Raw genomic sequence first — 27,217 nt, forward strand, 5'->3', positions numbered from 1 at the left:
AGCAGAGAGGAGAGGGAGAAGCAGGCTCCATGCTGAGTAGGGAGCCCAAAGCAGGGCTCAGTCCCAGAACCCTGAGATCATGACCTGAGCTGAAGGCAGCTGCTTAACCAACTGAGCCACCCAGTGCCCTTGTACACTGATATTTTAATTAATTTTTTTCCTCCAGCTATCAAGTTGTAAATGTTAACATATTATTGACTGAATTATGATTATTGATAGTACACAATTGGCTAAAAAACACACATTACACATTTTGATAAATAATTTTAAAACAAATTTTATAGAAAATGCATTTCTTAAAAGATGGCTAAGCCTATACTTTCTAGATTAGTTCAATTAAATTTTAGTGTAATTGAATCATGGATGTCTCAGCATTGCTAGAAGGAGACAGGCTTCAGCATAATTTTTAATTTTTTATCTTAGTTTTCATTTTTATATATTAAATTTCAATTCTTATAAATGAAAATACTGAAATACTTATTTAGTAAATGAGAAAATGGGAAGGGAAGAAGTTTTGTTATAGTAACATTTTTTAATTGTCTGAAATTCTGATATACCACCCAAATCAAAAATCAAAAAACAGGGGCACCTGGGTAGCTCAGTTGTTCAGCGTCTGCCTTCAGCTCAGGTCATGATCCCAGGGTCCTGGGATCGAGCCCCACATCGGGCTCCCCACTCAGCAGGAGGTCTGCTTCTCCCTCTCCCACTCCCTCTGCTTGTGTTCCCTCTCTCACTGTGTCTCTCTCTGTCAAATAAATAAATAAAATCTTTAAAAAAATAAAAAAATATTTTTAATGATTGGCTGACAATTAGGTCCTCCTTCAATGTGGGTGAAAGAAAAGAATAGGAAATAATGACAAACACAACTATTTTCCAAGTGTCTCTTTGTTTGGCACCCTCAAGATCTTGTATGCCCTGGGGTCATTGCACCTTTGGAAAGAATGAAAGAAAAAGAAAAGCATATCTTTTGGGTAAAACAGGAGAAATAAAAGAGGAAGTGAGAAATATGAGCTTGTTCTTTTTCAATAAGCTTTCCCTCAGGCAAAATTAGTTTTAGGAAAGAGGATATATAAAAGTTGAAGATCTGGAAACTGATTCCTTTAAAACCTCCCCTGACCACACACAACCCTTGGTAAGTTCTTTTATATTTCTGGAGGTACACATAGACCAGTTTAAAGACCCCTGGTGTATCTGACCTTCTGCAGAAGAAGTTCAGCACCAGGTCACCAGGAAGGTGGAAGGCCAGAGTCAAGGAATAGCTTCAAATGAGGGCTGTTAGGAAACCAGGCAAGATGAGTGTGAGGAGGAGGAGATATGCCAGCCAGGGAGAGAGACTTTAAGCAATTTCACTGTGACAATGTTGTAGACTTTTTATGTGGTTTAGTGTGGGCATCCCAAGGTGAGCCAAGTTTATTTAAAATGACTGGAACAAAACATAAAATCACCAGAAAATGCATTTTACCAAGTCTCCTTAGTACATTACATTACAATCCTTTATTTACATGCCTGCTGTTTATGTTAGGATTTGAGAAGCCAAGAATAAGGATTGATATTCTGGTTAAGATCACAAGCTATAGAGGCAGAGTACTTTGCCTTGAACCCTGATTCCAACTAGTTTATGAACTCAGCAAGCTACTTAACTGTTCCAAGTATCAATTTTCTGTGTCTGTTAATAGTTAAAACTTGCTCATGTGTTTTTGTGAGATTAAATAAAATAATCTAAGTAAAGCTATGAGCACAGTGCCAGATCATTCAATATTTATTCAATCAAGAACTCTAATTCAGCCATATATAAACTAATAGGAGGAAACAGATATGCAAACATACAAGGGCAATAGTGTTATACAACAGATGTGTGAAGTAGGTATAAGTCCCATTTTACAGATGTGGAAGTGGAGGCTATAGGAATTAAAACTATATGCTTAAGATTACCAACCAGTAAGTAGAGAGCACAAACTTGACTCAGAATGTTGGACTGCTTATAACCTCTTCAAGTATGTAGTGGCAGCACACTGCTGGGTCCTGTAGACGGAAATATTCCTGGGTCATTCCAGCTGAGAGAACAGTTCTGGATGCTCACTCAGCACCAACTGCAGGCAGCCAAGCCTTTTGGTTTTTGGCCTGTGAATGTCTCACCATCTCTGTAGGCTAGGGAGAGCATCCTCCTATGCATGAAGGGCATTCCAAGGTCAACAAAGTGCTTCAAGCTCCATAAATAAAGCAGCTATATAAATGGGAGTTCTTGTTAAGATAATAAAGCTCAAAAGGCCACTTTTAAAAAGGGAGGTCACCTGGAGGGTTACCAGGAAAAGCCAGATGCCCCAGATGTGCTATTTAACCTCCAGTTTTCATAAAATATACACATACTGTAGGAATATATCTTTAATTATTTTGCTTTTAGAGAATGATGACTCTAACATTGTTTAAATAAATTAAGTCAATTCCTATTATTAGAAGCAAAGTGTCTTACATTTTACAGGTGCTGAGGCTAGTGGGAATGGATTAACCAGAAACCTCATTAAACGTATCACCACTGTTGGCCAAACCGTACAAACTCTTTGGAGTATGATATGGTTCCAACTGTCTACTGTGTGCATTCATAGTGGAGAGTGCCTCAGTGTATTTCCTTGTTTTGAATAAATTGTGGTATTAAATTCACAGCCTTCCTTCATCAGAAAGGGAAAATGATTTGACCCTCACATTCCTCAGAGCTGAACTCAAACTTTGGAGACACACTTCAAAGCTCTGTAAATAATATGAGTAACACTTTGGACCTTTCTGAGGTGGGAGGGAAATTCCCTTTCTGAAGAACACCCAAGTCTTTAAAAAGAAATGGTCAGGTTTAAATATCTCACTGTTTTTCTTGTTTGAGGCTCCATGCTGAGGATTTTATTTTCCTTTGCAAAGCTTATGCTGCCCGAGCCCTTTTCTCAGAGGTCGGCTGGCGTTGGTGCGCAGGGCTGCTCGCAGGTTCCTTGGAGCAAGTTTATTTGTAGTGTGGCTGGGGGCGGGTTGAAGATTCCATTATGATGCGGGAGGCTCCCCAAGTTTGGAATATCAATGGCACTTCAAAGGGCTGGAGCTGCGAATTAGCAGTCTGGCTTCTTCTCAGGCCCCAGAATAGAATAAAATAACCCACCAAGAGATGTGTTTCAAGATAGGAAACAGGGAGAATTCTCTTCAAGGGCCCTAATTGTAAAGTGGGCACCCTTAGGTTTTTATAGATGTCCTGGCCTCTCTTTGGGCACAGGAGATTGTCATGGATTTTGCAGAAGCCCCTTAATGATCCCAGACTGAACTCTTAAACATAGTACTGGCCACCTTCCCAAACTGCCAAACCTCCTCAAATCCATTAACATTAACCCCCTACTGAAAAGAGTAGCCTTAGAAGAAGGGTAACTCGAAACTGCTTAGCCTGATTTCTTTATTTCCAAAAGCCAAACACCATATTAATCTCAAGATTTTCTAATATCAAGATTTTTTTCCCCTCTGAAATCCCATTCCCTGTCTTTCTCTACCTCTGTCTGTGTTATAGCAAAAATAGGGGAGAGAGAAAGTTAGGGCCTTTGTTCACCTAAGTCTCTAATATGAGTTAGCATCAATCTGGCTATAGGCAGGCAAGCAAAACAAAACAGAACCATGAGCCCTCTCATCAACTTGCTACATGATTATGTTTAAGTAGCTCTAGAATGACAACAGTTCAACTCAGAACACTAAGACTTTACACTTCTAGGAATGACCACCCTATGCCTGCACCTCGCTCTCCAATTACACTTAAAATTAAATGAAAAGTATGTACACTGGGGAGGCCCTAGATTGCATGAGTATGGTACTGATCTGTGCCTGGCTAGTGGTCATGGTCATTGTTATTTCCCTATCCTTGGTGTTTTTCTAATGCCTTGAACATTGTTTTGGTTGCCACCCTCCTCCCCTTGAGGAAGGGGCTATACCTTCACAGTCAAGACAGGAGAGTGGAAGCACCCTGGACTGGGACTTATGTACAACTAGGGTGATCACTTGACCATGATTTTCTGATTTTCTCCCTCCCACGTGACTTCCTGTTGGCTGGAGTTGAGTGGCAGTGCCATTATTGTGGGTAGTCTCCTTTTAGTGGGGCTGCTTCCTGTTTTCATTCATTTAGCTATTTGTCTGGCTCCCGTAGGCATTTTGATCTGCAGCCTCTGGCCCAGAATCTCACCTCTAGGCCTTCATTCTGCTGGTCTTACCTGTTAATGCTTGTTCTCTTTACTTAACTGACTGTGAGTAAGATCCCTCGGGGCTCAGTCTTTGTCTTTCATTCTCTGGGAAGTTTTCTTGACTCTTCCAGCCCATCCTGTGCATTTCCTTGGCATCCTGTATCTTCCCATCTTAGCTCGTACAGTGCTTCCCAATTATTTATGGGTTCCCTCACTGGGCTGGAGGCTTTATAAAAGAGATCATATCTGTTTTGCTCATTATTATATCCTGAGTACCTAGCACAGCACCTGAAATCAAGTAGATGCTCAAAAATTTCTTTTGCATCAATTAATTAACTAATTAATGTATTGATTAATTTCAGGAAAATATTTTTAAAAATTCTCCCTGTATTTTTGAAATTTCAAACATATTGAAATGTAGAAAGAATATCAAAATGAACAGCCCTGTAGCCTCCACTTAGATTCAACAATCTAAAATATTTTTCTTTAATCTCTCTCAATATAGAAATGTATGATTTTTGCTGAACTATTAAAAACTAAGTTGCAGACATCATGACTCTTTATGCCAAAGACTTCTGCACACATCTTTTTAAAATTAAGAGCTATATTGAGGTATAATTGATATATAAAAACTGCACATATTTAATGTATACAATTTGGTAAGTTTGGACGTATGCATACACCTGTGAAACCACTATCCAAGTCAAGGTAATAAATATATCTATCACCCCCCAAAAGTAGGTCATCGTGTCTCCTTTCTCTGAGTGTGTGTGTGTGTGTGTGTGTGTGTGGTAAGAGCACTTTATGTGAGAACTACTCTTTAAATTTGTTTACATGCACAATACAGTATTATTAACTTTAGGCACAATGTTGTACAGTAGATCTCTGGAACTAATTCATCTTGCATAACTGAAACTGTAGAGTCATTGAATAAGTCCTCATTTCCCCCCTCCTTTCAGCCCCTGGCAACCATCATTCTACTTCCTGCTTCTGTGAGTTTGACTACTTTAGATACCTCATATAAGAGGAATCATGCAGTATTTCTCCTTTTGTGACTAGCTTATTTCACTTAGGATAACATCCTCCAGGTTTGTCCATGTTGTCACAGACGTCAGTTTTCCTTTTTGGAGGCTGAATAATATTCCATTGAATCTGTATGCCACATTTTCTTTATTTATTTATCTATCTGGGGACATTTGGGTTATTTCCATATATTGGCTATTGTGAATGATACCGCAATGAACATGGGAATGCAGACACTATTCCAAGATCCTGATTTCAATTCTTTTTTATATATACCAGAGATGAGATTGCTGGATCATAAGGTAGTTTTATTTTTAATTTTTGAGGAACCTCCATACTGTTTTCCATAGTGGTTGTACCATTACATTCCCACTAGCAGTGTACAATTTCTCTATATCCTTGTCAACACTTATCTTTTTTCTTTTTTTATAATAACCATCCTAGCAATGAGGTAATATCTCATTGTGGTTTTGATTTGCATTTCCCTGATGATTAGTGATGTTGAGCACCTTTTCATGTACCCATTGGCGATTTATATATCTTCTTTGAAGAGATGTCTATTCAAGTCCCTTGCTTATTTTTTACTCTGATTAATTTGGTTTTTGCTACTCAGTTGTAGGAGTTCCTTAGATATTTTGGATATTAACCTCTTACCAGATATGTGGTTTGCAAATATTTTCTCCATTCTATACATTGCCTTTTTATTCTGTTGATTGTTTCCTTTGCTATGCAGAAGCTTTTTAGTTTGATGTAGTCTCACTGTCTGCTTTTGCTTTTGCTGTCTGCCTCTGCAGGCATCTCTAAAAAAAGAATAAAAAATTGCATTTCAAATAATGGTAATACCTTACCATTATTATAGTTGAGAAAATTAATAATTCCACAATATCATTTAATATCCAGCTCATATTCACATTTCAGCAAATGTCCCTACAAATTATCTTTTAAAAAATTGTGATTCACAAATTCATATAACACAAAATTAACCATTTTAAAGTGTCCATTCAGTGACATCTAGTACATTCACAATATTATACAACCATCACTTATATCAAGTTCTAAAACATTTTCATCACCTCTACCTAGCAACTACTAATTTACTTTCTGTCTCTCTAGATTTCCTTATTCGGATATTTTATATGAACAGGATCATTCAATATATGATCCTTATGTTCCCCTAAGTTGTCTTTAGCTTTTTTTTTTTTTTAGGAAGAAATTTTAAATAGGAGCAGAAATAAAAACTATTGATGTAGTATTTCTTCCTTTAATGATCATTTTTAAATAACAAGATTTCATTTTGTTCCCAAGCCTGCCTGGGCAGCCCCTTGTCACCTACCCAGTTACAATGAAGGAAAACAGCCATGCAAGATGATACACACATGGTCTACAACTCAGGAAAAGGGGCCAAGGATATTTCCCTCAACCTTTTGTGGCTCTTAGGGATATTAGGAAAGGCTGCCAGGCTGAACGTAGACTATGAACTAGTCTCCATAGTTACTGTAAAGATGTTGGCCAGTGGGAGGGAAGAGTGGAGACACTCACCAGCTGTGATTACAGGCACAGCCTATTGTCAAGCTAGCTCAGATTGATGTGGGTGGTAGTGATATATTTGCTTAAAAGGAAGCATTTCTCTTCAGGACTAATTCTACATGACCAGTCTGAATCATAATTCTACAAGACCAGTCTAAATCAGTTATCTTCTTTGCTTCGCTGCCAAAGATATATTCTGCAATATTCTTTGCTCTATAAAAGAAAGCACATTTGAGAGAGTAATAACCACTTCCCCTCTTAACCCACCTTCCTCATCCACCTTCTAGGGCTTTTCCAGGGTGGCTTTCCTGTGCTCAGTAGTAATTACAGCTGACTCCTTTGGCTGAGCACCAGCTCGGGACTCACCTGCGCTGTTTTTTACTGGGCGTGACAACTTGAAAGAGTGGCAAGGGCTCGATGGGTTTGGAGGAACTGCTTGGCTTATCGTTTAAAATTCTTCTGAGCAACTTTCAGTGGCTTGAAATGCATATATATGTAGTTTGTATGTCTAGTGTATATAACAGGGAGGGCAAATACCTGCCATCATGCTCCCACCTCGATGGCCCGTGATAGATGTCATTAGTTGGTTGCAGATTTCTTTCCCTTTGAGCTTACACACTCCCCCAGGGTATTTCTCAACAAAGGGTTCCAGGGAACCATAGCCATTCAACTGGACTTTGCATTCAAGAGGAAACGCCTTTTTCTTTTCATTTCTGTAATACAGTCTTCCCAATGCTCATACTGTCAGAATAAACATGTACTTTGAGCATTACAAATTAAAACATATCTCAACAGGAGGCCAAGAGTGTTTATGTTTATTGGTTGAACTCCCATCTCCAGCAAGTCTTTAAAATGCTAATCCTACAGCTTGCTGTTGCAAAATTTATAGTAAAAATAATTATGTGAGGAGGTAGTGCAATACATAATTAATATTCAAAAGTAGACTTCTGTAAATTTACATGCCAAGATGCTTCACCTCCCTAGAGATCCAGCACTGAAAGTGATGTGGCATATCTTTTCTAAAATAAAATTTATTATGGGATTTTATTTTTTGAGGTCTCACTAAATAACAGTGCAGCGTTGCACACCCTGGTAAGCATGGAGATCAGCAAAGGGATAAGAGTGGAAAAATCTAAGTGCAAAGTGAAAGAGAAGTTTGGATGGATCTTTTAGGCCAGAATCAATTGAGGCCACGTTATGCTGCTTCTTGGTACTTGCGCCCCAGCCACTAAAGTTTATAGTAGCCTGTTTTCTGATAACTGGTATTTTCATGGGAGTAAGAACAAGAGTCTGTGACCTCAAGTGAAATAAAAATGAAGTTTTTAGTCTTCCCGGGAGTCCTTTTAGTGTTGCTAAGTTGTGCCTTAGTTTTATTGCTGTGTATTTGATGAATAGTTCATGAAGAAGAAATACAAATTTTAATCTGATTGAACCATAGAGCCAAAGGGATTCTTTGCAAAACAAACAAAAAATCCCACAAAAATTCCCCTTATTTTTACCCCTTTTTTCTTTCCTTTATTGATGTGTTTTGTTTTGCTGTGTTTTATTTATCTTTATAGGCAACCTTAAATCTATTTTTAGACAAACTAAGGTATAAATAAATAACCAATAGTAACAATAGTAAGGTACTATTTATTGAATGTTCACTGTATTTTAGACTCTTCTAAGTGTTTAACAATACTATTTTATTTTAACCTACCCACAATTCTGTGAGGAAGGTATTTTTATTCCCATTTTACCAAGGAAGTAAACTGAATCTCAGAGAAGTTATATACCTGGTAAACGGTTGGCTGGGATTTGAACCTGGCTACTTCTGACTAGGAAGCCTGGATCTTTAAACACTGCACTGGACTTCTCTACATGCAAATGACTGGGGACCATTGTCTTTGTATTTTCCTTCAAGTGCTGCCTAGATCAGTAGAAGCCGTTTGCTTGTTTCTCTGATTCTTCCATTGAGAGACGAATCCCATCAGTTTCACCGGGATTACTATTTTAAGATATGCTCTGGTTGAAGACATTCTACTCTAATGCTTCTGAATATTATTATGTTAAAATGAATTTAGGAAAGTAATTGACCAGACTCTACTATTTTCTGGAAAAAATTCACATCTAAGTTTGCTTAATATAAAAAAACAATAGAAAAACACCAAACCTTGATAGGACCAATGCCAAGAAGAGTAACAAACTAACTGTTTATGGTATATTTACATTTTCGCTCTGTCCATTAGCCACTTTATTTTATATGGCCAGCAGATGTTGGTACTTACAGCACCTGCTAAGACAAGTTGATTCTTTATGGCTGAAGCCTGGTCCCATCTCCGTGGGATTTTATGTCCCCCCTGCTGCCTCGCTGGGGCCCAGCGGAATCTGTGTTCTTAGTTCATTAGTGCAGCCAGAGTCTGTGGTGGGTCTTGGATTCTCCATTCAAGAGGATCTGTTGGGCCTGCTTTGATAGTGCAGCCAAGCAACTGCTGGTTGCAATGTAAAAAATGCCAGAGGCTTCTTTTCTGTGTAGAAAAATCATCTGAAAGCCCAATAGCAGAAGAAAAGCACATGTTTCTTTGCCATAAAACCTTAAAAACAAGTTTGGGAAAGAAGGCTTAGACAACAACTGTGCCCTATTGCTGTCTGTCCTCGCCTCAATGAATGCACCTGCAATTGGGAAAACTGCCACTCCACTTTCCCCCTCATTGAAGAGACTTTTGAAACAGGTTTACAATACCTTGTGAGAGATATGCCAACCTATTCAATTTTCCTCTAGTGGAAGTCCTGTTGGAGAATTAGGGCCACATCTTAATTAAGGTCACATCTATCCACAAAAATGCAGTGAAAACCTTTTCCCCACTTCGGATATTCTGGATGATTGTTTCAGTTTTCCACTTTACTTTTCATGTTTATATGGCCATGCCCAGCTCAAACTAATAATCGCATCTCAATTCTCTACTTCCCTTTCCTGTTTAAAGAAAGCTTTCTATGAAATGAAGGAATTTTAGATTGTATGTAGGTACAGGATATTACAGTGAATAAAAAGACAGTGACAAGAATCATTTAAACATATTTTTAAGAGAAAATATTAATGTTCAAATGTTATGAAATCACAAGCCATGCATTTTAAATGATTACTAGGGAAAACTTTGATTCATCATTTCTCAGTCACATTGTTCATATATTATAAAGTGTTTTATCAGATCCTAATTTACTTCCTGACTTTCTACCATATACATTTAATGTTATTTGTGGGTAAGGGGGAGCATAAACGGAGAGAAGGACAAGTTGGATAAAAGTTTGTGCAAAGGGGACTGAGTTGGTGACTGGAATCTGTCTTCCTCCATACCCCTTAATTTTACCTTCTGGGGCAATAAGGAAAGAACTATATTTGAGCTCTGGGGAAATTCTGCCCAATAGGGAGAGTACTCCAGGTTTGTGGGATAACATTATCAGGAGAATCTTTAGTAGAAAGATTTCGTCCTTTTTAATTTTTTATCTTTGTCTTTTAGCATATCCAAATGAGCTGTTATTACAGATTTACCCATTATCCATACAGCATCTTCCACCATGCTAATATAAAGAGACATATCCCCTTCAGCAAAAGCTGCTAGTTAAATGTTCTTTGGTTGAGATTTGTGTTTTTAAATGGTGATGGCTTCTTTCTTCTTCTGCCTCAGTCTTTCAGACCTAAGGATGAGCCATTTTTATTTAGCATATAAACTTACTATGTCTTTCCTGTTTCCTGCTTAGAGAAATACAGAATGGCAGGGAAGAGTCACATTATAAAATAACATGAAAGCTTCTAGAAGAACTAGGGAAAAGGGGAGTAAAATGCGCTTATGTTGTTCAATGGTACAAAGATTTCTTTTGAGGTTGGCTTGCTGCCCTGCCACCCATGTATCTCCTGAGGACAATTCTAGTTAAAATAGATCTTGCCAGGAATGGGCAGAAGTGGTCAGGGCAATAACGTGTGATCTCATATGGTGCTGAGGAATTTTTTTGAACTTCTGTTTGTAGGAGAGAAAACCCATGGCAATTGTTAGTTTTCCCGTAATACTAGAATAAGATAATTTTGCAAAATAACCACCGAAACTTCCATTTGCATTGGGATACACAAATCATTAATATAAAGATTTTTATATTTTTAGAGGACAGGGAGATCTAGACAGTGGTTAATTATATATTCCTACCATTTCTCCAACAAATAAAGCAGAATTAATTACCTTGTCAAAACTTGTTTATGTTAAAACTTTTGGGGACCAAATTAAGGATATTAAGACACTGTTCTTGAAATGTTTTTGGACAAATCCTAGTTCTTAGGCCTTGCTTTGCCACTAATGAATCAGTATATACAGTTGCTTCTTTTTCATTAAAAAGCGATCACTCATGCTTTATTTATTAGAGAAGCCATAGCAACGGTACTAAAAATGAACGAAACAAAAAATAAGCAAACAAAACAAACACTGAAACAAATCCTAATTCCTTGCACGTATGATAAATTGGAAAGCAGATGAATTAGCCTTGGGCAGCTTAAAGACTACAAAATTCAAATGGCCAATAAGCTTAAAGAAAATAAAATCAAGTTCCAGTAATTAAATAAAGACAAATCAGCAATGCTTATCAATCAGGAAAAGAGTTTCAAAAATAATAATGACTATTGTTGATGAGCGTGTAGCTGAAGTTAATATTGATACAACTTTTTGGGGGAGTGGACGTGGCAGTTTAAAGCATTTTTCCACTTAAACCAGCAGATTTCACTTTAAATAGTGTGTTTTAAAGAAACAGAAAGGTGCATAGAAATTTACGTCTCTTAAGCGCAGTGTTTCTAATAATAAAATATTGAAAATTACTAGCCCTATAATATGGACTAATTAAACAATCAATTATAGATTCACATTCTGAAATAATTGATTGTAGATGGATATTCATGTTGTGATACAGTAAAACAATATTCAACACCATGGACAAGTCTAGAGGATGTTATTATGTGAAAACAAAAGCAGTTTATAAAATGATATGCATGGCGTGATTCTAATTCTGTAAAAATAAATTCATGGAAAAATTATTGGAATGTTAATAGTGGCTAATTTTGGGGTGCATGGATTATGCATAATTTTTGCCTTATTGGTGCTTTTATGCATTTTCCAAATATTCTACAATAAACACATTATTTACTATGTGATTTGAATAAATATAAATAAATGCTATAAAGAATGGCCTGGAAGTCTGGTTACCTGCTGGCAAATTACTTAAACTTTCTGGACCTGAGACTGCAAAATAAGCCACTTGAATAGGTGAACCCGAGGCTAGCTCTGGGAGTCTGTGATACCAGGTTTTCAGCAGCAGTAACATCTCCTGTTAAACTCTGTCGTTTTGGCTAACAGGTATTAAGGGAGGAGGTAAAAGACATTATTCATTTTTAAGTGTTTGGCATATTTCCAAAACACTGAGTCAATTTAATGTAATTACTTTTTCATAATTATAATTTCAGAAGTGCTTCAACTCGTTTCAACTAATCTTTAGTCAACTACCTATATTCTCTGCCTGTGAACTTGAAGACTTAAAGGAGAGTAAACAGACATTTAGGCACATTGGATTCCTGCTATTTCAAGAAAACCTGGGGAGAATACTTATTTGAAGCAAATTCTCTTCCCATAATAGAATAGCTACCAATGTCTATTACGTTAGTGGATTTGCTCATACCAAGGTTGCTTAAAGTGGGGCATTCTGGAGTTACTAATTTCCTTTGAATGACGCTTGGCCACCAGCCACAGTGACTTCTTGGGGAGATCCAATGACAATAGCAAGATGGTGACTGGAATGTGTGGTGAAACTAACAATTATGCTTTGTCACAAAGAGCTGGTGTGGGGTGGTAGCTCTGTTTCTACTTGTCGTGAGTAGCATTGAGAAATTAATTACTAGAGTATTTTTTTTTCTCCTGAGGCTCAAGCACAGTTTCATTTGCCTTCCTGTATTTCCTGTGCCTCATGAACCACTGTTGGGTCTTATTTCAGTGATGACTGCATTATTCTGATGGATAGCATAACATGTAAAATCAATATCTCTATCCCAATTTTGAACCATCAAAGAAATTGTTTTAAATAGTATTAAGAGAGGATTAAGAAAGAATTATTTTGCTTAAATATTTCTTTTTTTTTCAGAAAAGATTTTATTTATTTATTTGAGAGAGAGAGAGAAAGTGAGAGGGAGAGAGAATCAGAAGCAGACTCTGCACTGAGCAGAGCCTGACACGGGGCTCAATCCTACAGCTGCAAGATCATGACCTGAACTGAAACCGAGAGTTGGATGCTTAACCGACTGAGCCACCTAGGCGCCCCTGCTTAAATCTTTCATTCTTCCTCCTGTGTCTCTGGATTAACTTTATTTTGTGTTCAGCTGAAAATTAGATATGTGCATAGAATTTTCATTAAATTTTCAGTTAACCATTATAGTTTCCATCCTCCACGTCCTTATTGATTTTTCAGTTCAAGGCCTCAGGTAATATTCTCTGGCATATAATGCTTGTGGCTATATCAATTTATTTTCTCATGAAAAAATGAAAATTATCAATTTTTAAAATCCTAGTTTGTTACACTTAGTTTTTTTTTTTTTTAATTAGGAGTAATAGCATTTTGTTATGTCAGCTGTTAAAATAAAAAGACTTTCTTCCTAAGGCCTTCTAATTGTTTAAGGATGGAGCAAATGTGGGTAGAATATTAGCAGATCAAAAGTTAATGCCAGGATTCGCTGAGGCTTCTCCCTCTTTGAAATGTTTGTAGCTTTTCACTCATTCGTGTTCTTATTGTTTATACTCTATTTCAAAAAAGTATTCAAATAGTATAATAAGAAATGTAAAATATGCATTAAAATGAGAAAAAGAGAACACATAGTTCTCTAAGAAATTAAACTAAAAATAATTGCTACTCCTGGTTGATTAGTAATCGTACACTAGGATATTCATTGCATCGTTATTTATGGCAGCAAAAATGGTAAAGAAGCTGAATCCATCCAAATAAGGATAGATTAAATAAGATTTTCTCAGTGTTGACACTGTTGACATTCTGGGCTGGGTAATTCTTATGGGGGCTGTCCTGTGCATTGTAGGATGCTTAGCATAGTAGGCAGAGGCCTAACTGACTGAGTCACCCAGGCACCCCAATAGAAATACTTTTTACTTCTACCCATTAGATGCCACTAGCATCACCCCCAGTTGTGACAACCAAAACCTTCTCTAGACGTTGCCAAATATCTCCTGGGGGACAAAATCATTCCTGTTGAGAAACACTGGGTTAAATAAGTTTAAGAGTTGTACTAGTTTTCTAAGATTGCTATAGCAAATCATCACAAAATGAGTGCCTTAAAATAATAGAAGTTTATTCTCTCACAGTTTTGGAGGCTAGAAATCCTAAATCCAAGTGTTGGTAAGATTGGTTCCTTTGGGAGGTTCTGAGGGAGAATGGTACATGCCTTTATCCGAGTTTCTGGTGGTTGATGGCAACCCTTGGAGTTCCTTGGCCTGTCTATGCAGCCCTCCAATCTCTGTCTCCATCTTCCGAGCATTCTCCCCTGTACATCTGTGTCTGAACTTCTATCTCTGTGTAAGGACACCAGTCACTGGATTAGGGCCCATTCTAATCTAGTATGAGCTCATCGTAATTTAATTATACCTGTGAAGACCCTTTTTCCAAATAGGGTCATTTTCACAGGTACTAGGGGTTAGACCTAAACTTAGCTTTTTGAGGGGCACAATTCAACCCATAGCAACAGTGTACTTTTAGCAACTTTTTTTTTAAAGTGACTCTTAAGGTCTTTCAGTGTTTTTGATACTGCAGAAGTATTATTCAACTATTGCTAACAGTTTATATTTAGAAATAGAGGCATCCCATATAAATAGAACATTCTCAATTATCTTTGGAAAAAAGCTATGAAGTTACCATGAACTTGAATGCAGATTCCTCAGACTGAGATGTAAAATGTCCTAGCTCTGTAAATTGGGGGGATCTTTAACAGATGGTAAGTTTTCAAATTAATAGAAATACTTTTTAAAAAAGATTTTATTTATTTATTTGAGACAGAGAGGGAGAGAGAGAGAGCACAAGTGGTGGGGAGGGGCAGAGGGAGAGGGATAAGTAGACTCCCCGCTGAGCAAGGAGCCAACATGGGGCTCAATCCCAGGACCCTGAGATCACAACCTGAGCTGAAGGCAGATGCCTAACTGACTGAGTCACCCAGGCGCCCCAATAGAAGTACTTTTTACTTTAACATAAATTTCATGTGGATGATGCTTCAGAACTTTTGCAGTTCTTAAGAGATGGGTATGTGTATTTTTTCTAAATATTTGGTTTCAGGAGATGGTGAGACCAGACCAAACCAGGAGAGATTTGTACATTAACTTCTTGTGGAGAAAAACGTGAAACAGTTGGTCTGATTTTGTCACAGCGCTACCTAACACACATAATCCTGACTTGGGGAAATACTTGGTCAACTCTTGTGATCACCTTGGTTGGGCCACGAACATCAGGCCAAATTCTCCAAGTGAAGATGAGAGCTTTCTCTGAAAAACATGGGTTTTAACTCTCAGTCATTCTGGGAAAGAGATGGGGGTATCTTGGAATGAGGGAAGGAAAACATTATTTTTCCTCTGAAGCCAAGAAGGTAGACCCAGGACTCTGGGGATGAAGATGCTTAGAAATTTCTGTTGGTGGCCCCTTCCATATGGAGAATTCTAGAATAACCCACCTGGTAGTAAATCATTCATTCTGTATTGAACCCATATTAACCATAAACTCTTTTTTTTTTTTTAACCATAGGCTTTTTAAAATTATTATTATGTTACGTTAATCACCATACATTACATCATTAGTTTTTGATGTAGTGTTCCATGATTCATTGTTTGCGTATAACACCCAGTGCTATAGGCTTTTATTAACATTCTGTGAACTGTTACAGCCTGATTTTAGCTGGACTTCAGGGACTTAAAGGAGCGGCCCATGTTTGCCATGGGGACAGAGGGATGAAGAAGCATGTCTTCTTCACTGGCCTTGATCCTCTCCTCTAAGCCTGGTTCCTGATGGTCATGCTACTTCAAGGGTATATGGGACTCAGGGTTCTTTGAGTGATGGTCTGTGCCAGAAACAGAGAGCAGTGGTTAGGATAGAGCTAAGAGTGTGGACATAGGCTTTGATGACAAAGACAGACAGGTAAGCATCCTTGGGAATTCCCACATAGTATTAAGGAAATCCAGATTATCCCTCATGGCAGGTTGGGGAATCAAGACAATTATTATTTTAGCATTAAAGAAAGAGTGATCTCTGAAAGCTGGAGAACTTGGAAACACAGGGATTATATAAATTATAATATGCCCTTCTGATGAAATATCATAAAATGACTTAAATCCTATTACTGAAAATAGTTAATAACACAAAAATGTGCTTTTTTGGATATAATGTGAAGGTAAGAAAGACCCTAAATTACATACACAATTTGATTCCAATTTTGTTACTAAAATACTGTAAGAAAGACCCACACCAAAATGTTAACACTGATTAGTTAGCAATGGAAGAGTTATAGGTGATTTATTTTTCTCTGATTCTTTTTAATTTTCTATGGTTTCTAACATCTCAATGAACACATGCAAATTTAAGGATCACTACGCATTGTGGAGAGCAAAATTTAGTTTTGCTGGCCAAAGCCAAGGGGAAAACATAGTGAGTAAATAGTACTTGAGCTAGTGTTATTTAGTAGTTATTAAAGAACAGTGCTGATGACGAAGCGTTCTCTCACCTGCCAGACAAGGAGGCCTTGAGGTCCTTGGGCCCCTGAGGTTCCTGTTTGTGTCGCACCCTAACTCTGATGTGAGTGCTCCTGCGTCTCCTTTACCCTTGGCTTCTCCCTCCTTCTTCTCCTGAGGGAAGGTTAGCTTCTTCTCTAGGCAGAGTGGCCACCCAGCAGCTGTAAGGGCAGGCTTTACTGCCAGTGAAATCCCACAGGACAAATTCGTCCTTTGTGCTGCTACAATTGACTTGTCACCTCATTTTTACAGCTAATTAGCTCCTTAGTAAGCGATGGCTAGTGTCGGAGGTCATCTGATACCTGATTCTGGTAAATTGACCGTAAATATTACTGTCCATCTGTATTTGCTGTTCAAAACACTGCTTTCTGACCAGATTTCAAGCTCTTTTTGTAGGAGACCCTCTTTATTTTTGCTGGTAAGATAAAGTTTCCAGATAATGCCCATGAAACTTACCATCCCTGAAGTTATCTGGGGTTGCCGTTCAATTAGCCCTTTCAATCGGTGATGCCACCCACAGGGCAGGGGAAAGCATCCTCACAGTTTCCAACTTTTCCCAGAGTTTCTTTTGTTTCCCTGTCTAACTCAGAAAGTCACTGAAGGAACCCTTGTTCTGATTTTGTCCATCACTCTTATAACTTCTAGGAACATTTTATTATTTTATAACAATCACACCAGGACTGCTAGGAGGGCTCATGGGGTGCCAGGCACCGTGCTAACGGTCATGTGCATTCAATTCTTGCATTCTTACAAGTCTATTTGGAGATATTAGTAATCGCCAAATAACAGATGAGGAAGCCGGGGCCTGTAAGGTTGAAGTTTTTGCCCAATGTCACACAGATAAATAGAAGATTAGAGGCTTTGTTGGGGTCTGCCCGATTCCTAAGTCAGAACTCTCAACCCCTAAGCTGTGCAGCCTTATGAATCTGGTTATTAACATGACTAGCTAGTTAAAATATTAGTTCTAAAACTATCCATCAAGTGAAGTGTGTGTGTGTGTGTGAATCGTCATTTGTTACAGGCTACTTAGAGGCCAGTAATATCCAGGGAATATAGAACAGCAGTAACAGAAACAGATCAGAGGGGACCTAAGGTCTTGGTTTCAAAGGGAGTCATAGGTGATCCGGAATGAGTCTGGCAATCAGAACTGAACTGAGATGAATCTAGTGAGCAGTGTTTCTTCTCTTGGTTCCACCTGGAAGCCCAGGGGCAGCAGTCTATGAGCTGTTAAAGTGTGTCCAGGCAATGAGGCAAAAGGCAGTACAATCATTAGATGGAGCAGATGAAAAGAACAATCTTTTCACATCAATGAGAGTGCATAGAGGACCCATCCTGGTTGTGTTCCTAAAATGCTGGCAAGCACATTTCTGCATAGCTAAGACTTACTTGTTTCTAAACTCAAAACGCAATTTCAGAGAATTTAGTAGATTTCTCCACTCCTCTCCCCTCCCACATCCCTGCCTCCTTCCTGAGGGAGAGTGGGTAATAAGGAAGCCTTCTTGGAAGGCATATTAAAAGGATTAGGTCATCGATCACTAATGAGATGTCCAGGATTTAGTAACAAGTAGACAGAATCTAGGACCCTAGGCTAGCCCAGTTTGTGCAGAGATGATAACAAAGATCAAAGAATACAGAGACTGCAATTTTCTTTATGATAAGCTGACCATAGATGTAGACAGCATTTGATAATAATAAAGATATAAAATGAGCAAGGTTTTACTCTTTCTTTAGAACAGACCAGAACCGGATGTACCTGACTGCTGTGTAAATTCAGATTGTAGCCTTAAAAACATGAAAGGTTAGGTATGCAAATGTGGGACTACAGCATAATCAATCAGCCAACCTCTAAGTGTATTGAATAGCCTTGAGTAATAGAGTCAGCACTGTGTGTAATGCCAAATGATGACACAGTCTCTGACCTTATCTAGGGAGGCAGAGAAAGTATAGAGCAGACAAATGAGAGAACCAAACACTTCATCATAAAGTGCCAGTTGAAGAAGAGAGACTATATAGGCAAAGGAATTTTAGAAGACAGTCCAGAGTAGAGGAAAGAAATTTGTTTGGAAATCAAGAGACTTATTCTCCATTCCTAGTTTTGCCACTAATTAGCCGTGTGATCTTGAACAGGCATCTTTACCTCTCTGGGTCCTTCTCAGTTGCCCATCTGTAAAATGAGAAAGTCAGATGTGACAATCTCAAAGGTTTTCCAGATCTAACATTCTAATATAAAGGAAGAATCTCTGTAGGCCTGTCATTGGAGGAGATGTCCCGGAAACAGGGGGTAAGAAATGGACATGGTGTGAGGGTGCCGGTGAGTGCGCGCACGCATGTGTGCAGTTGGAGAGGTGAGGCTTGAACAGAAGGGGAGCAGAGAGGCAGAGGGATGGATTTAGAACCGTGTCAGGTAGAGATGGAGAGGTGAAGCATGCTCACATGTGACAGCAAAGTGAAGTGAACCTCACTTCCTCGATGTGAAGCAACTGCACAGTTAATCAAGGCCCCAAACAAGACATCATTTTTGATTCTTCTCTTTCCCTTACTGATCACATCTAAGTCTATCAAGAGGAAACACTGAGATCAATTGACTTCTCTCCCTCTCTATCACCACCAGCTTAGTCCAGCTGCCAACATCTCTCTTTTGGAAGAAAGCAACAGCATCAGAACTGGTCTCCTTGGATTGATCTACTTTAGAGTTAGTCTCCTACAATGGAGACAGAGCAATCTTTAAAAATAATGGTTGATAGCTGCTTCCAGTAGACCAAACCAAGCCAGTAGTTAGGGGCAGTTTGTTGTCCTTAGCAGTAGCCAATCAGAAGAGAGTGATTTGGGAGAAGAAGGAAAGAAAAGAGAGTCAGAAGCATGAACGTATCCTTGCTTTTTGGTTGGTATTTCCCCCCTTGGAATTTATTGACAGTTTCTGTGGTGAAATGGCACAAGGTAACAACTATGTTGAAATATCAAGGAGACTAAAGTTTATATTTGCTTGTTTGTTTTAACTTCCATTTTTTAAAATAAGATTGATCTTGATCACTTAGGTTTACATTGATTTTTTTTCCTTAAAAATAATATACTATGCAGTAACATCAAATTCCACGTGTCAAAGAGAAACCTGTTCATCTCCTTGAAGTAGATTGCTGAGGAATTACACTTGTTCAAGCCTTTTTTCCTTCAAATTGTGAACTTCTTATCTTGCACTGTAATTGACTCTGACCATAAGAAACCTTTTATTCTTCAGTTTCAGATATTCATGGATATGCTCCCTCTTCTCATTAGGAACATTTTTGCTGGTAGTGACGAAACTTTCGACTGAATCAGTTCAAAACCCTTTATACAGAGAATTCTACAAGTTTGCAAATATTTTAATTATTAAATGTGCAATAGAACTTTTATATAAAATAATTAGAAAAAAGATTTTAGACTTAAGGTTTCAAATTGTGGCAGGTGGTACTGTGATTTCAGGGCACTTTCTTGGATTGCTCACATTTCTCTGATGTGAGCACTTTCTTCTTTCCCACCTGATGCCAGTGGGAAAGAAGCTTAAGTGTCTTCAGTTCAAGATTGATACAGCCCATGGCATTTAATTATCACATTCTTAGTTCTCAGGTTGGGACTTGAATTATTGCTGCAGAGCAGTAATGATTAAAATAAGATTTTGGAATTTATTAAAAGGGATTTTTTTGTTCAAGTACATTTTAGATTAGGACTTAACATGTAAAGATATTGTTACAAGATAACACATCGTATTTTCTGCATTGCGTGAAATAATTTTTATTGAAAATCAAGTGACGTTTCAAAAGAAATTCTGTAACAGTTGTTTCCTGCTTAAAGTAGAAATGCCCAGAGTTTAGTTTAGAAAATGTAATCTTTTAAATTTCAGACTGATATGCACAGTATTTTCATAATTCCATGTTTTGATAAAATATTGATCACCACTTTCTATTCACAAAGGCAAATAACTAATATATGAGAATAGAATAATTTGCACTAATTATTGTAAATACTTGTACTCTCAAATGAGTAAAAGGTCTAATTCCATGAAAGATTGAAAGGAAATTGAATGTTTGGTTTAAGAGTGACCAAGGAAGGATTTTAGTTTGGTGCCAAGGTTAAAATGACATTTCCCTACTGCCATGTCAAGACTTGATTTTTTTTTTAACATTGCTGATAGAAATTATGTTTCCTTTGTTTCACATGTAAAACTATATAGAAACAAGTTAAACATACTGAATAAGTTACATAGTCATACATCTAAAAAAATAAATAAATAATGAACAGAGGGGCACCTGGGTGGCTCCGTTGGTTAAGTGGCTGTCTTTGGCTCAGGTCATGATCTCAGGATCCTGGGATTGAGCCCGGCATAGGGCTCCCTGCTCAGTGGGGAGTCTGCTTCTCCCTCTACCTCTGCCCCTCCCCTCCACCCCCCTTTCCTGCTCATGCTCTCTCTCTCGAATAAATGAATAAATAATCTTAAAAAAATTATCAACAGATACTTTGACTCCCCTGCCTAAAGTCCTCTAATGACTTTGGATTACCCTTAGAATAAAGCCAATCTCCCCATTATCATTGGCATATCTACAGGCAAATCCATGACCCTACCCCAGCCTTCATCATCCTCATGTCTCCCACCTGTTCACTTTCTCATGGCTTCAGTGGTAAGTTAGCTTATCTTCAGGCATTCCTAGCATACTCTTGCCATAGATTCCTTGCACTTTGTTCTTCCTTCCCCTATATCTTTTCATGGCTGGCTTTTTCCTGTTATATTCATGTTGATGCTCAGAGATCACTGCCCTAAGGGGCTTTCTTCAACCTCCTGTCAAAGGTGGGTTCCACCTTCTCCAATCGTGCTTTATCATAGCACCTTGTACCATTGACTTCATATTATACTTGGAAATTCTTTTGTGTCTATATTGGCTTATCGTCTATTTTCCCCACTAGAATGTGAGCCCCAAGAGAACAGGGACCTATTTGGCATTGTTCAACCTTGGGTTTCCTGCCCCTGTAACAGGCACCCAATAGATGTTTATTAAATGAATGAAAGAATGCTTAAGTAATATGTAGGAATAAACACAGTTATATGTCACAGTGAATTCAGGCCCCATGGAACAACTATCAGGTAAACCTGGGATTTGAATCCACTTTCTTGGCAGCCATATGACCTTGGGGAAAATATGTAACCTCTGTAAACCTCAGGTGTAAAATGAGGAGGAAAATGGTGTCAGCTTCATATTGGATTGTGACATACATTGCATGCAATAATATCATTAAAGCCCTGATCTCAGTGCTTCATAGAATTAGCTTCTTGTTTCTTTTTACATTTTGCCTATAGTCGCTCCTTCTTTATGTCTAGGTTTAGTTTGGGCAGAGAAAGAAAATGGTATATAATACATAAAGAGATTTCTCTCCCACCCTCCTCCCTCTCCTTCTATTTCTTCCTCCTTTCCTTCCTCTCTCCCTCTCATTCTTTCTTGTTCACCCTCTCAACTTTCTATAAATCTAATTTGTTTATATGGATGCGTATGTATTTATAGCCAAATGCTAATATTATGCATTGGGTAAATGCAAGTGTATTATAACTCCTTTTATTGTTGTTGTGAAAATTTCTTTTTTTTTGTTATGAAAATTTCTGTGTGAAAAAGCATATGGTAAAATAATATGTTGGCTGTTAAATCTGCCCTTTGAATAGCTAAAGTAATGTCTATATATTTATTAATAATAGTCATTTGTACAGTACTTTGGATTATAAATTGTATCCAGTTGCATTATTTAATCTGATTTTATTTGATTTGATGTAATTGCCACATTACACATAGGAAAACAAAAAGCTCAGGGCATTGAGTAGAATGGTGTTCCCCTTACAAAGATGTGTCCAAGCGCTAGCCTCTAGTGTCTGTGAATGTGACCTCATCTGGAAATATGGTATTTGCAGATGTAACTAAGGATCTCAAGAGGAGATCATTTGGAATTTAGAGTGGTCCCAATATCCAATGACGAATGTCCTTATAAGAGAGAGGAGAGGGAGATTTGAGACATAGAGACACACAGGGAAGTAGGCCACATGAAGACAGGCAGAGACTGGAGTGATGCATTTACAAGCCAAAGAATGTCAAAAGATTGCCCACAGCCATCAGAAGCTAGGAGAAAGGCAAGGAATGGATTCCTCTCATATCTTCCAGAAGGAACCAACCTTGCTGACACCTTGATTTTGCAATTCTGATCTCCAGTATCACAGAGAATAAATTTCTGTTGTTTTTAGCCACTGAGTTTGTGATCATTTGTTACAGTAGCCCTAGGAAACTAATGCATGATCTTTTTTACAGGGACCCTGAAATAATCTAACTGGCACTCCTGCGTCCACACCTACCTCCCACCAGTCCACTCTTCACAAAGCAGCAAGAACGGGTTGTCTTGAACCCTCAATGGATCACTTTATTCTAAGTGCAGTGAGAAGCCATGGACTCATGTCTTCAAAGGCTTTCCATTGAAATTAGAGTAAAATATCCCCTTTTTACTATGACCTCCAAGGCTCTCTAGGACCTGGTGTGGTTATTCTCTCCAAATCCATCTGTAGCATCCTACCCTTGCTTACTCTGCTTCAGCCTTTCCCACAAGTTTATACACAACAGAAGGAAAGAGACCATATCTGTCTTGTTCACCTTTGTATTTTCAGTGTCTAGTGAAGTGCCTCACACTTAATAGATACTCAAAAGATACTTGCTAATTTGTTAGATGAATAAAGAGATGGCTTAAGGAAGGTCTCTGTTCCTTTGTGTGTCTCATATTGATATGGCACCAGAGTCTTTTTGATAGGAGTGCATTCATTTTAGCTGATATTTTTGTTAGAATCTACAGATTGTCATTGCAGTAGTTCTTGTACTTGAATAGTCAACCTAGGAATCGAGCCAACTGGAATGGTAAAAAGGATATTGCTCATTAAAATGGGAATAGATAAATCTTCCCATTACTCCAAAGGCTGTCTTTTCATTTTCATTTTTCAGCTGTCTTGTCCATGGTCTATTAATTGCTTCTTTTCTGTTTGTCAGCCTGCCCTCCCACATCTCCTGTTTTGCTTTGCTCACTGCCCCTGTGGGCTGACCATCACAGACAGATTCACCCTGGCTTCCTAGTCAACTAGCTTCTGTTTTTTTTAATTTTTTAAATTTTTTAAATTTTTTAATTTATTTGACAGAGACAGACATAGCAGAGCAGGAACACAAGCAGCGGAGTGTGAGAGGGAGAAGCAGGCTCCCCGCTGAGCAGGGAGCCTGATGTGGGGCTAGATCCTAGGACCCTGGGATCACGACCTGAGCCAAAGGCAGATACTCAATGACTGAGCCACCCAGGCGCCCCAACTAGCTTCTGTTCTGTTTGGCCAATGGGAGATACTGGGAGGAGACTGGAAAGCTGGAAGAGAGGGAGGTGATACTGTTTCTTCCCCACTCCATCTATGCTCTGTTCATATTTTCTTGCAGTGGCCACATCCTTGGAGGACTGTAGCTTCTGTGTGGCTGCTCCTCTTCAATGGCTCCAGCACTCACTGAGTTCTGGGGACACTAGTTCTTCTTCTTAACCCTTTCAGGAATCATCTCTAGTGGGTAATAACTTACTGCTATTGTTGGTTTCTTCATCCGTTGGTGGTTCCTTTGACTCCATCCACACTTCCTAAATAGTTCCTTCATTAAAACCTCTTGAGCCATCTGTGTTCGATTCTGTTTTCTGCTGGAATCTGGACTTTAACACTGTATTAACTATGAGGACAGAGGAGCAAGGGTCTGGGGTTAGGCAGTATCTGCTGGTTGGCTCACAACCAGTTTGCAGTTCTAATTTTGTCCTGATTGATTGAAGTTCATTTTCTTCCTCAGGCTAACGTAAGAGAAAGTGCTCTTTGCCTGCCACCTAAGCCAATATCAAATAGAATTAACTGAATAACCTTAGCCTCATGTCGTAGAAGAAGCCCAGAATCAGTTTCATAAATTGTTTTCATGTGCCGTGGCAGAAATAGTTAACAGTCACCCAATATCCATGTGTTCTAGCTAGGCTGAGTCCTTGTGATTGGATTCTGGCCCATGAGAAGTAGGCACCATTGATGTGTACCAGTTTCAGGGAGAACCCCCCCTTTTTTTTTTCTTTCAGTAAACAATCTAGTCTTGTATTTGCCCAAGGCCAGCTGTTGCAGGCACCGAGGCCCCAAGACTTCCAGAAGGGATGAAGGGAAGAGGGGCAAACCACCCTGCCTACTAGGTGCTGCCTGCCCCCATCCTGCTTCCTGCAGGACGTGGGGAAAGAGATAAAGTCTACATTTGTGCCATCAAGGATCACGCCTGCTTTCAGATACTTATAAATATTCAATTGCTGTGGAAGAGGAAACTGAGGCACTTTGACCCCCCAGGCCTCTATGTGCCAGTTCAAGCTTTTGTCTGCTCCTCTTTCTCCCCAGGGAGAGCCTTTTTAAGACATCTCTCACTGTCCTTCCACTTAACTCTTTCTTAATTATGGTGACCTTGGGGGCCAATGTACAGATGGTCCAGTTACAAGAAGGAGGAAGTCTGCTCAAAGTGCTTCAGACTTTGCATGACTGTCAAACATACCTTTTCTGTGTTAGTCATTGAGATTTAAGGTTATATTTGTTACTTCAGGCTTGCCTAGCCTATTTTAACTAATACATGTATCAAGTAGATTTATTTTATTTTATTTATTTATATATTTTAAGGGGTTTTTTTGTTTTTTGTTTTTTTTTGCCTAAATCAGCAATAGGAAACACCCAACCTATTATTACCGCTCCCTAACACCAGAGTCACAGTAGACATTGTTATCTAACTGGGGTGCTCTTTCAAGGTGATTCCAAAGAGTCTTCGGAATCATTCTCCACGTAGGGTTCCAAGCAAACACTGTCAACCAACAGCCAAAACCTAGTTCTAGTTCCTGTGAGACATGGTGAGCTTTACTTTGTGCTCTAGCCAACCACTTACTGAATGGTAATTTTCTCAATCTTTTGTTATTTGTTTTCATTATGAAAAATAAATAGCATTTTCATGATCTGTTTCCAATTTGAATTGTTGGTGAAGTTTTGTGTGCTACATTTTTAATAGTCACAGATACCTCACTCTAGAATCAAATAGCAAACCATAAAGAAATGCCCTTTAGAAAAGTTGATACCATCCCACTTAAAATATATATTTTAGCAAATACATTTGTGTTTTACATCAGATTCCAGTGTCCCTGATATCAGTTTGGATATGCAACCGGTTTTGTTTCTTCATTTATAGACTTCCATCATCCCAATATAAAAACAATTAGAATCTAAAAGCACTGACTTTTGTTTCTATGCTAAGTGAAATAAGTCAAGGAAGGACAAGTACCATAGATTTCATTCATATGCACAATTTAAGAAACAAAACAAATGAACAAAGGAAAAAACAGAGAGAGAGAGAAACCAAGAAACAGCAGACGCTTAACTATAGAGAACAAACTGCTGATTACCAAAGGGAGGTGGATGGGGGGATGGGTGAACTAGGTGACGGGGATTAAAGAGTACACTTCTCATGATGAGCACTGAGTAATGTACAGAACTGTTGAATCACTCTATTGTATACCTGAAACTAATATAACACTGTATGTTAACTATACTGGAATTAAAATAAAAAACTTAATAAAATGTGTTATAGATGTGTATATATGCTCACAAAAAATCATTATATACTATATCGCTTTGAATCTGACTCTGTTGTGTTCTGTTCAGTTGATTTGTGTATTAAATATTGAATCATTACCACACTTAAAAAAAAAATAAAAGCACTGACTTTTGGTTCACAAAATCTCTTTTTTTTTTTTTTTAAAGATTTTATTTATTTTTATTTGAGAGAGAGAGAGAATGAGAGAGAGCGAGTACATGAGAGGGGGGAGGGTCAGAGGGAGAAGCAGACTCCCTGCCGAGCAGGGAGCCCGATGCGGGACTCGATCCAGGGACTCCAGGATCATGACCTGAGCCGAAGGCAGTCGCTTAACCAACTGAGCCACCCAGGCGCCCCACAAAATCTCTTGATATCATCTGGAGCTACTGAACTCAAATGAGAAGGAAGTGAACAAAAACTCAGAAAGGATCTCAGAATACCAATACTTGTTAGGCCTAGTTTTGCCCTTGTCCTTGATTTAGGTCTAGTAGGGGATTTCAATTAAAAAAATTTTTTTTTCTAGAACTATTTTGTACCAACTTGCCCCTAGAATACTTTTCCAGAAAAGTACTGAACATGTGTTCAAGAATGAAGACTAAGCTATCGTGGGTCATCTTGAGACATCAAAAAACAAAATCAAAGAGTCTACGTAGATTTGATTGTCTTGTCGCTTAAGAATTCCTGTTCAAGTATTCCCTTTGCACCACTTTCTCCTGATCCCAAACCTGCTTTGGATTCCTGCCCCATCTATATAGATTCTGATCGTCCTTATCATTGGATATCACGGATTAATCACTTTGCTTTCTGCAGTAATTTTCTCCAAGATTTCTTCCCATTTGATACCTACATCCACACAGTTTTATCCTCTTCAGCTACAGTCAAGTTTGTGTCTCTGGTTGCCTCCTTATTGAGCTTTTCCAACCCCCAAACAGAATGAACTTGGACACCTATATATTCTGTTCGAAGAAAATGGTTCACAGTGCATGATCAAATCCAGAAAGTTAGTAAGAGTTTAAATATAGAA

The sequence above is a fragment of the Phoca vitulina genome, unplaced genomic scaffold (assembly GCF_004348235.1).
Source record: "Phoca vitulina isolate PV1807 unplaced genomic scaffold, GSC_HSeal_1.0 scaffold3, whole genome shotgun sequence".
Classification (NCBI taxonomy): Eukaryota; Metazoa; Chordata; class Mammalia; order Carnivora; family Phocidae; genus Phoca; species Phoca vitulina.